The sequence below is a fragment of the Rhineura floridana genome, chromosome 7 (assembly GCF_030035675.1).
Source record: "Rhineura floridana isolate rRhiFlo1 chromosome 7, rRhiFlo1.hap2, whole genome shotgun sequence".
In the NCBI taxonomy this organism is placed as follows: domain Eukaryota; kingdom Metazoa; phylum Chordata; class Lepidosauria; order Squamata; family Rhineuridae; genus Rhineura; species Rhineura floridana.
Genome location: NC_084486.1, coordinates 31,712,804 through 31,726,008, shown reverse-complemented (window position 1 = coordinate 31,726,008; position 13,205 = coordinate 31,712,804). Strand labels below are relative to the sequence as shown.

Here is a 13,205-nt window from a genome sequence, read left to right as displayed (position 1 = left end):
ACCAAAGCTAACCTAATCCCACCCTGCCCAAAACCCTACACAAAGCTACACAAAAGTGCATCCCACCATTTTCAAAACAATTTATGTATGCATAACTCTGTGGGATCTCAACCTTGGCCATCAGTTCAACCCTCAAGCGGTACTAAAACAAGTGGCTATTCTCATAATTTATCTTTCTTTCCTTTGCATTTTCATGTCCAAATGACAACAGAGAAGTACTGAATGTGTGGCCCACAGCAAGTCTCAATATTATTTTCACAGTAGCTTACTATAAAGAAATAAATGAGGCTTGTAATCAATTGTACATCTCCTTTAGCAGCTCCAGATCACACTGAAATGAGCTGTGTAATCTGCTTTTGGTTTCTCATTTTTAGATCAATCCCTTCAATATGACCAGCTAGATTATCCATGATTACATATTTTTGGTTAATGATAATGGACAGTGTCACAAATTATTTTGTTGAAACTAAACAACAAGGTTAAGACATGCTTTCTAAAGCTATTTCTATTAATTATGCAAATAAAATAACACATTACTACAAAACCTGTGCTAGAATATAAACTGACATGGTTTTTAGTCACTCTGACCTCATTAATTAAAAGGAGAGAAAAAAAGAAATTAGGTTATATAAAGACAGAAAAGCCAGATGCTGCAAATGACCTAATTACATCTTTTTTAAATAAACATTGTTCTGCATTTTTGTTTGCATGTTTGATTAGTTTTCTTCATCATTTGAAAACAAAAGGCAACACTGTGTAGAGATTATTGTCCATATGGTGGCATATTCTTAGCAATTCCCAGTGTTTCCTGTGTAATTTTAAACCTACCATTATTTACCACATTGTATACCATGATGCTTTAATACATCAAGTAGGTACAGATCAGAGCCTGAAAGTAATTTGTTACAAATAACAAATTACTTCTAATTTATTACTTTTTTCAGTAACGAGTGGGTACCAGTGTTACTTTGTGGCGTTACTTGGGGGGGAGCAGGGGAAGTGTTCTGCTCCTCTGATTGGTGGATGAAAGTCATGTGGCTCATAATGGGCTTCTGTGCAGCATCACTCTTCCCTTGTGCTCTGTGGGTGTTAGGAAGCAACGAGGGAGGAGGTGGAGAGTGAGATGGTCGTGAAGCAGAGAGAGAGAGAGAGAAATGCTTCAAAACTGGATGGTGGTAGAGAAGAAAGAAGTGGACGGAGAAAGCCGGAGATCGTGGATGAAGGAGGCGAAGGAGGCAGCAGCAGAATGGAGATGAAGAACTGTGGAGGTGAGTGATGATGGTGTGTGTGTGAATACTTTCTTGTTCGCCGCCTTCATGGCTACTTTGCTCCATCTGAAATGCTTAAACTTATTTATATGCAGGTTGCTTGGGTGCATGTGAGCCACAATGCTAGCTAGCTGGAAGAGTGTGTGTGTGTACTTGCACTGAGCAAGGCTATGAGGGAAGCCACTTCTGCCACCCTTTCTTGCATCGCAGGGGGGAGTGTTGGTCTGGGTGTGTGAGCGAGGCTGTGAGGGAAGCTGCTCCTGCCACTCTTTTTTGTATCACAGGGGGAAATGTTGGTCTGGGTGTGTGTGAGCCACAATGCTAGCTGGCTGGAAGAGAGAGTGAGAGGGGGTTGCATTTGGTTTGGCACATGAAGTTATGAGTGGTGGCCTCTGTGTCCCTCCCCTCCTCCCTTGGGCAGGCAAACCCCACGAGTGCCTTAGTTGCTGGCAGGGGAAGGTTGTTGCATATAGTTCCTTCCAAAGTTCCAAAACAAACCCATTAAACCATCTGTGCCCCCCCCACACACACTATAGGCTATTTTATAATAGTGCATAGAGGCTTGTGCAGAATTAATTATCATCATTATTAATATTTTTAAAATAATGTTTATTAAGGAAAAGAAAATGACAAAGTAGTACTAAAATAATAAAAAAGAAAAGGGAAAGAGAAAAAATGCTTTACATACATAATTCAGCTTTATTACTAATTATATATAGATAGATATAAAGGATAAATGGCATTTTGTCAAAAGTAGTTTTGCCTACATTTTATACCTCCTCCTTGGTGTTCCACGTTTGGCATGGAATGTTTCTCATGCAGAATTAATTTGAAATGCTGCATATTTTTTATCATCATAATCATCACCTTCAAATCCTACCTCAATTCATTGTACATGGCTCTCCCCCCTCTTCATTTTATTCTCACAATAACCCTGTGAGGTAGTAGGTTAGGCTGAGCGACTGGCTCAGGCAGGGTTATTCAGTGACCAAAAACTATGCAAAGAGGATCTCTTTCAATTGTGCTATTGGCCTGCTTACTTCCACTCTGACTGGGGGGATCTTGCAGGGTGGGGAAAAGATGGGGGCACACTTCACATGGCATCACAGCTGAAGTTCACCCATATAGGAGCATTATCTAAATCTCTCTTATTTATTACAGACAAGCCTGTTTCAGTTGTTGTTGCTGCTGAGAGCAACAGCCAGTTGGTGCAGCCACTTGAGTCACAGCTCGTTGATCCTGAGGAGGTGAAACTGGAAAGTGAAGTTCACAGAGGCCCTGTGGATGAGGAGGAGGACAACATGAAACAGTGCCGGTTGCCAACAGTCACATCTGCAGAACAGCAAGTACTATGGTTTGGCTTTGAGAAAGCTTGTACATTTGTGAGCAAGAGTGGGAGAAATGTCGTTGTAAGATGTATTGAATTTATTATTATTATTACAGTCAATGACCAGTTATAAATAAAAAACATCATACAACAACAATACAAAAGGAGAATACCCAAAACTGGCTATTTAAAATATATGGATAAATCTTTAAAAGTACAACTAGTCAAGGCACACACAATTTTCACCAGCGAATTGCCACGGCACTAAATTTGGCCATAACTAGGGTAACCTGGGGTGTAAAATCCCCTAGCAAATAGTCCACATAAAATCTTTCGGTCCTGCCAGGTAAAGTCTTTAAAATGGGTATTATTAGTTGATGTCTTAGATCCCGAGAAAAAGAGCAGCGAAATAGTACATGTTCGTTAGTTTCTATCTCCTTCGCTCCACAGGGGCACATCCTTTCAGCATAAGGGATCTTATTATATCTGCCCTCTAAGAGAGCGGAAGGCAAGATATTTAGCCTAAGTAGAGTAAACGCTCTTCTATATTTAGGTAATTCTAGAATAGATAGATATGGCATTAGAGTACAAAATTTTGGGTTATATCTATGATTTTTAATTTGCATTAGGTGGTGCTGAAAATCGATGTCCTTGAGGCACTGTTTAATTGTTGACCCTGCTAATTCAGGTCCCATCTGTATAATAAGAGGTAAGGAGAATCCCAAAGTGTGTATTTTGTCAAGTATAGAGTCCACCCAAGGAGAATGGAGGGTATCTGTTAAAACATGTGAAGCCAATCCATTCGGGTTGAATAATAACTTCAACCACAATGATATTTTCATTTGCCAGGCAAGGGATTCAATGGATTGGAGTTCAGCTTCCAATCTCAATATATAACTAGGTACACATGTAGGTACTCCCAGTATATATCTTAAAAAAGAATTCTGAACAGATTCTAGAATTGAAACATTCTCATCAGTATTTATTTGGGTTCCGTACATTAATTGGGGGATAACCTTTGCTATGAATATTTTTATAATGGGTGGCACAGATTGACCACCCTTATTATAGAAAAATGTTAATAGGGCCTTAATTGTCCATTTAGCATTTAGAATAGAATGTTTAAAATGCATTAGCTGAGAGCCAGATGTTTGAAAAAGAATACCTAGGTATCTGAAGACTTTTACCTGTTCTATGCAGTGGTTGTTGATTCTCCATACATGGTTTGATCTTTTCCTTGTAAAGATCAGGACCTTTGTTTTTTGATAGTTGATTACTAATTCTTCCCTCTCACAGAAGGAAGCAAATGACCTCAGCAATCTTTTCATACCAATAGGTGTTAGAGATAGAAGAACTATATCATCCGTGTAGAGGAGGCAAGGTCTTGGAAAGCCAGCTAGATTAGGGAGATGTGAATGAGTGAGGGCCAAGCTTTCCACTACTGTATTTATATAGATGTTAAATAGTAATGGCGACAGTATACAACCTTGTTTCACCCCTTTAAAAATTGGTATTGGGTTTGTTAAATGCCCTTTGTTATTGCAACAAATTTGCAAATGTGTATTTTCATAAAGCCCCTGTATCAGCCTTAATAGGCGACTGTCAATACCTAATTCAGTCAATTTAGACCAAAGTCTAGTCCTTAATATTAGGTCAAATGCTGATTTAAGATCTATGAAAGCAGCATAAAGGGCGCCACCCTTTTTACGACTGTACTTAAATGCCAGATGCTGAAGGACAAGCGCATGTTTGAGGGTTGAGCGTCCAGATCGAAAACCTGCTTGTTCTGGTGCTAGTATTTCTTTTTGATTTGTCCAATCTAATAGTTTATTGTAGAGATAACCAGCATACAATTCACTTATTATATTGACTAGACTAATTGGTCTATAATTGGCTGGGTCCGAGTGGGGACCTTTCTTATAAATAGGTATTATAATTGTGGATCCCCAGCCATCAGGGATTTGCATCGTAGTGTTTATCGTAGTAAACAGTATGGCAAGAATTGGGGCCCACCACTCGGCATTTGTCTTAAAGACTTCTGGAGGTATACAATCTGGGCCTGGGGCCTTATTAGGTTTTAAGTTGGCTATAAGTTCAAGAACTTCTTTGATTATCACAGGTGGCCAGACTGGGATATCTTTTGGAGAATTAGGTGAATTCAATAGACTAATACTAGAATGTTGAAATAAATTAGTATAATAAATTTCCCATTCAGTGGGTGCGATTGCACAATCGAGCTTAAATGTTGGTTTAGGCCATTGTTGAGCTATTAGTTGCCAAAATAACGTTGGGTTTTTTAACTTGGAGGCCTGCAACAGGCTTTGCCATGATTGTTTTAATGCTAAATGTTTTTTTTCTTTTTTATTAAGCTTTTAAATTGCTGTCTTGTCTCACAGAATATATCCAAATTTTGCTGCGACCTAGCATTTTTATAGGTAAAGTGACTGGCCATAAGTTGTCTTTTCTTTACGAAGCATTCCTGGTCAAACCATGTCTTTGTTTTATAAACTATACTGCCTGGATTGTTCTTAAATTTATTGGAATTATTGGCCATCACTTCCCGAATTTTGCTCAATATATGGTGGAAACAGTTATATACCTCAATGGCATGGGATGTTGTCAGCAATTGAGTTTTTTTGGCTAATAGTTCAGGCAAAATTAAGCAGCTTTGTATCTCCTTCTCGAGTTTAGGTACCCATTTTACCCGGGCGGGATGTATGATTACCTCATTTGAGTCAAAAGCTTGCTGTGTTAAGAAAAGAGGTCCACTGTTCCAAGAAAGTGTCATGGTTATCGGGGAGTGATCACTTTCGGGTCGGAGCTTGACCTTATACCAATCAACCAGAGGGAATAGCTCTTGTGAGACAAACATCAAGTCTATCATAGAGGCTCCCCTGGTCGCTAAGATGCAATTACTGCCTTCCAAGGATCAAAACTCTAAGATCAGCTATTTCCTCCTCATCCAATGTGAAGAAACTAAATGTTTTTTCACTAAAAGTGAGCCTTTGTAATTCAGGTCCTCAAAGAGTGTCCATTGTCTATTTATGTTATATTGTGAAGTGCCTCTTCCATTTTTTCTTCGATTCAGGCTTTGTTCATCTTCTTCCTCAGAGGGTACACCCTGAGAAGCTGAGAGCAATTGAAGATGCAATAAAGGCAAGGAGACTTGGCCATCCTGAACCAATGCATGATGCCTCTCCTTCCAAAATGCTGACACAGCAGCAGACAACTGTTGTGAGAAAATAATGTTTGTTTCTTGCTCTGGCCAAACAAGACACTAACAGTAGTTTAGGATAAAAACTTAAAAAATAGTTTATTAAAAAGGAAGCACTCACACCAGCAATTCAGAGTGAGTGCGGTCGACCCAGACTGTCTCGTTCCCCCAATATTTATACCCTTCAGTAAACAACTTACAGGAAGCTTACAGTAGGAATTCCATATATGGTAATATTACAGTGTGTTACATTGAACTGGTTTGTTACGACAGGACCTTGAACTTCCTCATGAGCGTAGCTCACTAGAAATCCAAGTCCCCAAAAAGAGAGCAATAGGATCTTTTGCTGGAGTTAGCCGCACGTCACCCCCAGAGCATGTATAATTTTACCCTTAACCCAATAGCACATACACTGAAAGTAAAATAAAGAGTGATTTTATTAAGAGAAGGAACAAGGAAAAAAATATTGCAGTATACAATTGCAGTTAACAATGAGTAGTTTTCTAACTATTATTCATTCATTCATTCAGCAACACTGGATAGACTAAAGCAAAGAGACTAGCCCTATAAACACTTTCACATTAAGCTCACCCACACAGAAAGAAAGAAAAAAGGGAAGGAAAAAGGCCCAGATAGTTGCATATACCTTTCCTGGAGAGTTGCTGCCAGCCTAAAGCTGAGAGAGAGAGACTTTTGTATCTAGCCCAATGAGCAAAAGCTCCGCCCTTTGTAACCAGCGCCAGATTTGAAAGTTCTCACCCAAATCCATAGCTCTGAAATTGTCCCAAAGATGCTAGCGTGCATTGATAAGAAAAGCAGTTGTTGCAGCCCCCCAGAAGAGGAACTGACTTCCCCTCTCAACCCCTCATGTTTTATAGCTTTTTCTAACTAAAACTGACCCCAAAGTAAACCCAATGTAAATGTGATCAGCAAGGTGGGAACCCACTCATTTCCTGATAAGTTCCCAGATGATAGGTGTGATCTCCCTGCTGTAGATTCCTGATGATTCCCCAAGGTTAAGATTATCATAATCCTTGCGTAAAACAGGTTCTTTGTTTGACAGGAGTTTATCCTGTCTTCTCCAAAGGCTTAGAAATGCACAACACCTAGTTTGAAAGGAGCTATTCTTACTGGGTGACAAATCCAAATTTCCATGAGTCAGGAAGTCTATACCTTCAGGCATTGCAAGATATGTACTCAGAGGTCACAGAGGGGCTGTCTCCCAGGAATCTTTGCTGTTGCAGGCCTTTTCAAAGTCTGGTTCACTGAGATGAATCAAAGATTAAAAATTCCAAATATTTGATACCTCATAACAGGTTCCACCAGTGTATTCCCTGAGTCATGCTTCCGGCCATAGTACATAAACAGATTATATTACTAAGATGGTGGACATAGACATCCGTTGTAAGATGGCGGTGCTTAATCAAAACAGTAGATAACTCTCAAGGATGGCCCTCAAGGAGGTGCTTTAGTGTGTCAGAGGAATTAACCCTTAACACAACCCTTAAGAGGCAGGGATCTGGCAGGGAGGCTGTCACCCAGATCAATCTCAACAGGAAAATCATTGATTTCATTGTAGAGGAGACATTACCCCTTCAGACTGTGGACAAACCATCATTCATTAGTCTGGTTCACATTAGACTCCCAAAAGATCTCACCATCATATGTGCCAAGACTCTAAGAGACAGAATTGAGAGAAACTCTTGCAAACCGAATGGGTGCTGTGGCATATATAGCAACCACTGCAGATTGTTGGACCAATGGCAAGAAGAGTTACTTTGGGGTAACAGCCCACTGGATCAACCCAACTACCCTGAAATGTGAGGTCGGGGCCTTGGCTTGCAAGCATCTGAAGGGGTGCCATACATATGATGTCCTTGCAAAAGCATTGCATGATGTGCATGTGCAGTACAGGATTTTCACAACAAAGTTATGCACACTACTACAGACAATGGCTCCAACTTTGTGAAAGCGTTCAAAGTTTTCATGGCCAAAGGACCAGCAGAAGCTGCAGACACCTGTGCAAATGACAATGATGGTGATAATCAGGAGGAGGAGGCTGAGGTGGAGTTTGTGCTCATCTGTGAGATCCTGGACACAGGACCTGAGGCAGAAGAAGAAGCTGCAGACTCAGGAGAAGATTTTGTTTCACCACCACACCAGATGTGCTAGCCACACACCCTCAACCTTGTGGCAACACAAGACAAAGAGGCCATGCTTTCTAACTCCAAAAGTAGTCTTCTTGGTTCTTTCAAGAAGCACTTTCATTCCTTGATGGGAAAGTGCAGCAAGTTGTGGTCCAAGCAGAACCAGTCAGCACAGATTGCTGAGTACATCCATGCACAATGTGGTGTGTATCTGAAGGTACTGAACAAGACCAGGTGGAATTCCACCTTTGATGCACTGAAGCAACTACATGAGCTCCTGTCAACTGTGCCACTAAAAGTGAACGCCATAATGGACCAGTGCTCCTTGTCCAGGATCACAGCTGCTGAGACTGCAGTGGTGCAGGAATATACAGAGATCATGGGGCCACTAGCCCAGTCCCTAGACATCCTGCAATGCGAGAATGGCATGTTCATGGGGTATTGCATCAACAGAATGCTGTCCCAGGAGGTTGTTCCAGGTGGTCCGAAGCCTGGTCGGTCCCACCTTTTCAATCTGTTAAACTAATGCAATCAGCCCCAGGTGTGAAAGCAGCCTTTCTTAGATACACAATGGAAGCCTTGTTGAAAGCCTGCCCCGGGCCCTGGCACACGCTACCGTGGATCGCACTGCCCGCCCGTTCCTCACTCCACCTATCTTTCTCTCCTGTGTTTTGCAGCTGCGCGTGCAGCACTGCCATTAACCAAGATGGCAGCCAAGGTTTTCCTAAGGGGCTGAAGCCTCCACTGCCATCTTGGTTGATGGCATGCATGTGTGCTATGCACAAAACCCCCAAAAAGTAAGTTTTCAACCTGGCTGAACTGAAAGCCATTTTTTCCCTTTATATAGTTGTTAGATTGATCTACATCTATTGAAATCCAGCCATCCAAAACTTCTCTGATATTAAGCAGCTGTATCAAATCAGGACACTGTGGGAAATGAAGTTACCTGATCCCCTCCCACACACACTGTTTTCCCTAATAATATCCCTTTTCCAAAGGTCTTATCTGTTCATGGAGCAAAACATATAGCTTCCCTGCATAGCTTGTTATACCAGCATTGCTTCGCCCTGTTGGACAAATAGCAGCTTGACTCCTACAACAGGGAAGATATTAACCTAGTCATAATCCCATTTAATTCTTAACATTTGATTCCTAAATGGCATCTATTCTATTTAATTATTGTTTTTTAAAAGATATTCCACTTTGTAGCTATCTTTAAAAATAACTCCTCTCACTGACTATTTACGAACTTTGGAACAGTCTCCCTGATGAGGTGCGCTTGGCGCCGACGTTACTGGCTTTCTGGCGCCAAGTCAAAACCTTCCTCTTTTCTAAGGCATTTTAATCTAATTAAATTTAGTTTTAACATGTGTTGTAATTGCTTTTAGTTTTCTTCTTCTTTTACATTGTTGTTGTATTTTATTATGGAATTTTTGTATATTTTTGCACTTCGTTGTACACCGCCCAGAGAGCTATGCTAGTCGGGCGGTATAAAAATCTAATAAATAAATAAATAAATGTTGCTGCTGTATTTGGCAGATATCAGCCTTAGATGGTGTCTCAGCAAATGACACTGACAGTTCCACCTCCACTGTAACATTTCTACTTGAACTAAAAGGAGTGGACTAGAACTTGCAGTGGATATACAAATATGAAGCTGTTTTTGAGGCTGTTTGACATGCTACATTGGCAACCATTTTGCCACCAAAACATCATCATACATATTTCCAGTCAAAAAAGCAAGGAATTTATGTACTGGTGCCTTCCCCCCTCCCCCCCCGAACATATAAATACAAGTGTTTGACTCACTATAGAATAAAATGTGGGTTATTTTAACAGTACTATTCACTTCAGGGCTTTCTCTTAATTTTATTTGAAAAAAATGTTTATAGGGAATGACTTTTGAACTATCTGAATTCAGATGATAGTTTAGAAGGCTCTGAACTTATTTTATTGTTAATTTGTATAAATTTACAAAACCCTAATGCTGTGCAAATGAAAGAATATATCCTATATTGGACTAGATCTGACAAGAGTTTGTTTCTTAGCCTATTATTATACTTGACCTTATTCCTTTTTGGAGAATGAGTGTGTAGAGAAGTCATTATGTTGTTCTTTAGGCTTACATCAATGTACCACTTACACAAGTTACATCAATGTACCATTTACATGCTCAGTTCTTTTAATGGTGGGATCATGATGTGCTTGCCTGTGTCCTTCATAAAAAGGTCTGAGTCAGAACACTGGATTGATTGTGTGTTTTTTCCATCTGCCTTCTTAAGTTTGTCCTCTCAGTAAAAACAGTAGTTGGACCACCTGATTGCTTTATGCTTTTGTCCATAGATCTGTTATAACAGGAAAGGGGATTTTATCTTCTCCACCCAATAAAGTTTTATTTATTTGTTACATTTATACCCTGCCTTTATTTCACCATGGAACCCAAGGTGGTGTCCTGCCCGAAGTCGAGGTAACCTGGCTCAGACTTGGCTGTGGTTTTTTTCTCTTTTTATTAAAGTAATAGATACATCCAAAGCAGTTCGCCTCATTAACCTAACTACTCTTTCTAGGAACTTTGCACTGCTCCAACCCTGACTAAGCATGACCTCACGGCTCTAAGACATTGACTCAGCAACTGGATTCCCCCCAGAGTCCCCTTAAGTAGGCTTGGATCTCGCAGGCAAATGAAGGCTCCTCCTCAGCTCAGTCTGTTGAATTTCCCACCTTAAACACCTCTGAGTGCAAGGCAAAGGTGGTTTAGTTTCAGCTTCCCCTTCTGACAAAGGGGAGCTACTAGATGTCAGTTCAGGCTGGGAAAACTGGGCAGTGCTCAGCTGGGAAACATCTGATGTGCAATGTTGATTCTCTAGCAGCAGTGGCATGTCCAGTTGGAGAGTATCAGACACACCAGGTGGCGCTTCCCCCGAGGGGGCGTCAGGAACTGAGGGGGCTGAGCTATCCAAGATGGGGGCTGGGGTGCCCCAAGAGTCCATCCTGCTGTCTGCCCCATCCCCAGGTTCCAAGTCCAAGTCCTCATCCTCTATTTTGCCCTTGTCTAACCGCCCCCTCCCTGCTTGGCTCACGACAGGTGGCATACATGTGGTTCCCAGGCAGTCCCCCATCCAGGCACTGAGCAGACCCAGACCTGCTTAGCTTCAGCAAGGTGGTGGCCTCATGTGCCTTCAGACCATAGCCTGGGACCAATAGCACCTCTAGGCATAATGGTGGAGTGGGAGGGATTTATTATATACTTCTTCTAGCTATAATACAATGAGTGCCCTATGGAGCTGTGGAAAATCATCTAAAGCCTTGATAACAGATGACATACTAAGCCACAGAAATAGTACTGTCCATATACTATAATTCCAAAGTTAGATTCTACAGCGTAGACAAGATAGAGGGCCTTCTCTGTGAACATGTAAGTCTTAAACGGTAATGTAGTGACAAGTTCAGGAGTGCAGGGTCCCTTCATGATAGTCATGCCATACCCTCTCATAGCCACACCCCTTCACTTGCTTGCCCTCTGTCATCATCTCCACACCCCTCACTCCTTCCCGTGTGTGCCTTCTTCTACAACAGATGTCCCTAGAAGCCAATCAGCATGAAAGGGGAGTGTGTTAGCTAGAGATTTCTCAGTGGCTGACTCATCTCCTTTCAATCTGATTGGATCCAATCAGCAGGAGAGCACAAGGAAGCATGTTAGAAGATTCTTCTCCATGCCTAACACACTCCCCTTTCATGCTGATTGACTCGTAAGATGCTGGAGACATTGGGATCCTGCTCCCAAAAAAGTAAGGGATCTAAGACCCCCTGAGACCTGGACGACTACACAGTTGCTTAACAACATATGCGAAGTTTTCCAATATGTCTCACAATGTATCTACACTGAATAAATGTAAACCATATAGCACTTTGCATTAGGTACATATGACTCAGCAACTGCATGGTATTATAGAAGACAGCAAAATCGTCACCATCATTCACACCTTGGTAACCTCACAAACAAATTACTTTATTATGCGTTGTATGTCAGCTGCCCTTGAAGACATTTCAGAAACTGCAGCTGGTGCAGAATGCCACTGAATATCTTATGTTTGGTACAGGACATGTGGAGCATTTCATATCTATTCTGGTTTCCAGAGGATTTCTAAGCATGATTCAATGTGCAAGATTTAACCAATAATGTCCTAAATTCCTAGGTTTATATTAAGGAACTTTTAAAAAAAATCAGAATCACAGATAGAATTTTGCCTTATAAATGAGTTCTAGAGCTTGTACTTCTCAGCATACTCCCTTGGCGACATCTTTAGTTGAGACATCTCTAGTTGAAACATTTCATTGAAACATTCCCACTACAGTTTTAGATTTTGGTTGTGGGCTCCCATGTATGCAACTGAGTAGGTTTCGAATTTTTATAGCTTTCATTTCATATTCTTATACTGTGTAGCTTGTTTCAGTTTTATTTGGGCTTCTATGTGATTGTGGCTGGTGTTTTAATAATGTTGTAAACCACTTTGAGTGCCGCTTTAGAGGAAAAGGTGGTACAGAAAATTTAAGATTGTGAGTCTCCTTTTGACAGCTGTGAACAATATATGCCTCTGATAGATTACTGTTTCACAATCAATCCTTTCTGAGGTTTATTAACTTTTACTTTCTGATATGATTTACTTGGCAATAGCAGGTTTTCCTATTGTGGAGATGCAGAAGGTTAAATGCTCCTATGCAACCGTGAAGATATTGAAGACTTGCAGTTTAATGGGTGCTTAATGGAAGTGTGTGATCATTAACAAAGAAAGCATGGCAGGTGATTATGGATATTTTACTGAATGAAAACCAGCCAATGCCAAACTGTTCAACCAGGAACAAAAGGGAAACAAACTCACCTCTATTAGTCTGGGAGGCAGCCTGTCATGCACATGCTCAGATTGTCCAATTAGTTAGCATTCTGGCTCATGAAGTGCCTTCTGCCTAGGATTTAAGTGACAGGTTTGTCTTTTCAATCAGTCTTATTTCCTTTAGGGTTATGACCTTGAAACCAACCCACCCCCACTCCCAGAATTTCTATCTGAAGATTATCTTGCTGTTTCACAGGAATCTGGAAGAAATGTTCAAAGGCAAAAATTCCTTAGTTGCCTGCCTCACCCTGACTTTCAAGAACACTTGCGGCTGATGTTATCTTTTGAAAATCTTTCTGGTTTCTTATTGTTGTGCAATCACACAGTCCAACCTCCTTTCTCTCTTGCAATACAAGG

At 40.9% G+C, this 13,205-nt stretch overlaps 1 long non-coding RNA gene across 27 annotated transcripts in view; it reads right to left on the bottom strand.

The window, feature by feature from the left end:
- Positions 1-1,900: 1,900 nt before the first annotated feature.
- Positions 1,901-13,205, bottom strand: part of LOC133388792 (uncharacterized) — an 87,956-nt gene continuing 76,651 nt past the window's right edge. For 24 of the 27 annotated variants that reach the window (XR_009763912.1, XR_009763909.1, XR_009763933.1 and 21 more), the window contains 2 exons: positions 12,837-12,921; positions 1,901-2,546 (listed from right to left, as the gene is read on the bottom strand). This is a non-coding gene — a long non-coding RNA (uncharacterized LOC133388792). Of the gene's footprint in view, positions 2,547-3,782; positions 3,992-9,941; positions 10,302-12,836; positions 12,922-13,205 lie in introns of those variants that run through there. The other 3 variants (XR_009763910.1, XR_009763920.1, XR_009763929.1) reach the window with 3 other exon arrangements.